This window comes from Rhincodon typus, chromosome 27 (assembly GCF_021869965.1).
Source record: "Rhincodon typus isolate 14 chromosome 27, sRhiTyp1.1, whole genome shotgun sequence".
Classification (NCBI taxonomy): domain Eukaryota; kingdom Metazoa; phylum Chordata; class Chondrichthyes; order Orectolobiformes; family Rhincodontidae; genus Rhincodon; species Rhincodon typus.
The window spans coordinates 9,317,691-9,322,412 of NC_063358.1; the positions used below are offsets into that span (position 1 = coordinate 9,317,691).

A 4,722-nucleotide genomic window follows, 5' to 3' on the forward strand; every position below is an offset into this window, starting at 1 on the left:
GGCTTGAAAGGTTTCTTGGGAGCTTATAATGGAACGAAAGGCTGCTATAAATACTCACCCAATCTGGCAGCATCTTTAAAATCTGATTGGAGAGTATTTCCAGCATTATTGAACTGAATCCATTGCTGCACCTGTATGGATACAAAGCCCTACCAGCCCCAATCGCACCTCAATTTCATACTCAAAATGTGGTCTCCTCTACAATGGGCATACGAAATACAGAGTGGGCAACTGCTCTGCAGAACACCTACTTTCTGTCTCAAAAATGACCCTGAGCTACCTGTTGCCTGCGGCATCAACGCACCACAATGTTCCACGGCCAACATCTCCCTGTCTCAGACCTGCTGCAGTGCTCCAGCAAAGCTCACTGACATCTGGAAGAACAGCATCTCATTTTCCATTTAGTCCCTGCAGCCTTCTGTACTCAATATTGGGTTCAATAATTTTGCAGCCTGAGCATCTTCTCTCATGTCCTTACCCAAAACCAACGCCAGGTCTTGGTATCACCTAGGCTGCTACTACAGCCACCCACTGTCAGGCACTGATGGTCCTCATTAGCAGCTGTTCATTCTTTCAGGCTGACATTTACCCATTCCTTTGTTTGCCCAAATGTTGTTGTCTCTCTCTGGCTCCATCTCAAACCACTGCTTCCATCTCTTGCCCCCTCCCACCATCACATATTCATCACATGTAACAATCTTGTCCTAGCTACAATCAGGTCTGAAGTAGGGTCAATGGACCCAAAACTTTAACTCTGCTTTCTCTCCACAAGATTAAGACAAGGTGTGAAAGGTTTGCTGGGAACTTGTAACAGAAGGAACAGCTGCTGCAAATACTCACCTGGCAGCATCTGGCAGCATCTTTAAAACCTACTTGGGAACATTTCCAGCATTTTATGTTTCTACTTCAAATTTCCTGATTCTGCAGAAGTTTGCTTAACTGGCAGAGTTTATAACTTTCTTGACAGTTAATCAAGATGAAGCAAATGAAAATTTTCAAAATGCATCTTGCAGATCACACAATGTTATACAATTTGTAAAGCAATGGACTTCACATATAGAAAGAGGAATTGGACCTTGAGACAATGTGAAAGACAGCAGGACAGAGCACAAAAGTCTATTTGGAAAGATTACCCTCAATTACACAAGCGATTGGTAAGACGAAAGTGTACGACATAGCACGAACTTCAGAAACTGTGAAACTTGACCGTGGGTATTAATCTGGTGATTTATATTTTCACACAGACCAAGAAACTGTCAAAAAGCTATGCTATTGTGGAGACTGCTACTGGGTCGACCTGAGTGTTTCGACCTTGTGTCTGTCTCCTTGACCCACCTACAATATGGGGACTTACCCTCAGTACACAAGGCAACTGGTGGCAGTTAAGTTTTCATGTATTCTTTCATCAAGTATGATCACTACTGTCAAGGCAAGGATTTCCTGCATATCCCTAATCAGAAGACATTAACAAAGGTCTGAAACCCCATTTAGGTATGCCTACATTAGGGTGGCAAAAGGTGGTAGTGGCTCGAATGGTAGTGGAAATTCGCACGTGGTCTTGATATTGGTGCACATAAGAATTTTCATTCATGTACGGTTGGTAACATGAGAGAGAACATTGGTGCCAACGGGTTAATACTCTAAGGTGTTTAAACTGAAAACTCAAATAATTATCAATTCAATTTTTTGATGATTATTTTATTTATTTAATCCTTAATATTTAAGTTGCAGGTATCAGAGGAATAGTGATTTGTACACGGTACATTGAGCCCTTGGGTTATTTCATGAACTAAACTGCACAGTGTACGTGAAAACTGTTGCTGTTTTCACTGAGATTTCCATGGAAGAAGCAAAGTTAAGTATTTTTAAGGTATCTAATTAAAAATTTTAAATGAGTGATGCATGACTAGCTGCAAAGTGTCGATGGTAGCCAAGATGTGTAGCTACTGGTGTTGCGCTGGAGTGGACAAAGTGAGAAATCGCACAACACCAGGTCATAGTCCTGCAGGGTTATTTGAAATCATAAGCTTTCAGAGGGCTGCTGCTCTGTCAAGTGAAGCGTAAGGTCAGGCTGCTGAATTCAAGTTGATTTAATTGTTCATTTAATTTTAATACATGTGGGTTCTATTTGAAAAGCTTATAGAATGTGTTTGCCTGGGCATTTAGCAGAGTGTACTTCACACCTTATTATCCTGTGTAACATAGGAGGCGAACAGTGGCCATTTCAGGTGGCCAGTCAGAGGCCTTGTGGTTTAAAGGGTGCAGTGAGATTCAAAATGGAAGTGCAAATTGCTTTACAATTTGCTAAAAATTTAATTAACAAATACAATCCTCAGCGAGAGGACCAGAGTATGTGAGGACATGTGAGCATATGGGAACGTTTGGTGTGGGGAGCCCTTACGCAGAGTGGAATATGGTTGATCCTATTCCCTGACAAAACTAAAGCACTGGCTGCCCACAGGCTGCCAATAAATGCCCGGGCCAGTCAGTTTCATTGATTAATCTCAACAGAGCTGTTATTGAACTTGATCGGCTGCTGCACATGTACAGATACGAAGCCAGGCCAGCCACAATCCCACCTCAATATGCCGCTCACAATGCAGTCTGAGGTAGAATGGGCAAACAAAATGCAAACTGGGCAACTGCTTTGCAGAACAGCTACTTTCTGTGTCAAAATTGACCCTGAACCCTGTTGCCTGTGACTTCAACACATCACTGAGTTCTGTGTCCAATATCTCCCTGTCTCAGAACCCCTGCAGTGCTCCAGGAAAGCTCAACGTCATCTGGAAGAAGAATATCTCATTTTCCACTTAGTCCCTGAAGGCATCTGGATTCAATATTGCGTTCAATAATTTTGCAGCTTGTGCATCTACTCCAATGTCATTAATCCTTCCTGTACACCAGGCCTTGTCATCACCCAGGCTGTGACTACAGCCACCCACTGTCAGCCACTGATGGTCCTCATTAGCGGCTATCGATTCTCCCAGGCTGACATTTAGCCATTCCTTTTTCTGCCCAACTTTTGTTGTCTCTCTCTGGCTCCATCTCCAACTATTGTTTACACCTCTTTCTCCACTCCCCCACCCCCACTTTGACAATCAAATGTTCATCACATCTACCAACCTTGTCTTCAGTACAATCAGTTCTGGAGAAGGGACAATTGACCGAAAACTTTCACTCTGCTTTCTCTCCACAAAATTAAGAAAGAGGCTTGAAAGGTTTCTTGGGAGCTTATAATGGAACGAAAGGCTGCTACAAATACTCACCCAATCTGGCAGCATCTTTAAAATCTGATTGGAGAGTATTTCCAGCATTTTTACTTCAAATTTCCAGATTCGGCAGTAGTTTGCTTTTCTATCAGAGTTTACAACTTTCTTGATCGTTAATCGTGGTTAAGCAAATGAAAATCTTCAACATGCATCTTGCATATGACACAATGTCACACAATTTGTAACACGATAGACATTACAAAATACAAGAAGAATTGGACTTTGTGACAATGTGAAAGACAGCAGGACAGAGGAAAAAAGTCTATTTAGAAAGACTACCCTTAAATGCACAAGCGATCGCGAAAGACAAGAGTGTACAACATAGTACGATCTTCAGAAACTGTGAAACTTGACAGTGGGTATTAATTATAGATAGCAACTTGATTCAGAAAGCTGGTGGAAACGAATTAATGAATGAATTATTTTGAATTTCGCAAGAGAAATTTCAAACAAACAAGTCAATGTATTTATACCCAGTGTCACAACTTGTAATTTAGTTTTTTCATTAGATACTTTCAAAACTGTTCCGTTTTGTTTCTTTCACAGCAATCTCAGGAAAAACAGCTACAGTTTTCAGATACATTGTGTTCGTATCATGAAATAAACCCAGGGCACAATGTACCAGCGTACAAATAACTACTCCTCTTCATGTTAATCAGCAACAAATTGAATTGAAAATTAGTTGTGTTTTCAGTTCAAACACCTTACTAAAAATTTAATTAACAAATAGAATCCTCAGCGAGAGCAACCAGAGTAGGTGAGGGCAAGTCAGCATATGGGAAAGGTTGGAGTAGGGGAGTCTCTATGCAGAGTGGAATATGGCTGATCCCATTCCCTGACAAGACTGAATCACTGGCTGCCTCCCAGGCTGCCATCGCTTGCCCAGGCCAGTCAGTTTCATTGATTAATCTCAACAGGGCTGTTATTGAACTTGATCGACTGCTGCACATGTGCAGATACGAAGCCAGGCCAGCCACAATCCCAACTCAATATGCTGCTCACAATGCAGTCTGCAGTACAATGGGCAAACAAAATGCAGACTGGGCAACCGCTTTGCAGAACACCTACTCTCTGTCTCAAATATGACCCTGAACTCCCTATCGCCTGTGACTTCAACACACCACCGAGTCCTGTGGCCAAAACTCCCGGTCTCAGACTTCCTGCAGTGCTCCAGCAAAGCTTACTGCCATTTGGAAGAACAACATCTCATTTTCCAGAGATAGTAGGAACTGCAGATGCTGGAGAATCCGAGACAACAAGGTGCAGGGCTGGATGAACACAGCAGGCCAAGCAGCATCATAGGAGCAGAGAGGCTGACGTTTCGGGCCTAGACCCTTCATCAGAAAAGGGGGAGGGGAAGGGGGTTTTGAAATAAATAGGGAGAGAGTGGGAGGCGGATAGAAGAGGGATAGAGGAGAGGATAGGTGGAGAGGAAACAAACAGGTCGAAGAGG

The 4,722-nt window shown here is 42.6% G+C and overlaps 1 protein-coding gene across 1 annotated transcript in view; it reads left to right on the forward strand.

Annotated features, from left to right (window-relative positions):
* LOC109924408 (protein THEMIS-like) overlaps nucleotides 1-4,722 on the forward strand; it is an 84,032-nt gene that overhangs the window by 60,719 nt on the left and 18,591 nt on the right. The gene's annotated exons all lie outside the window — the stretch shown is intronic.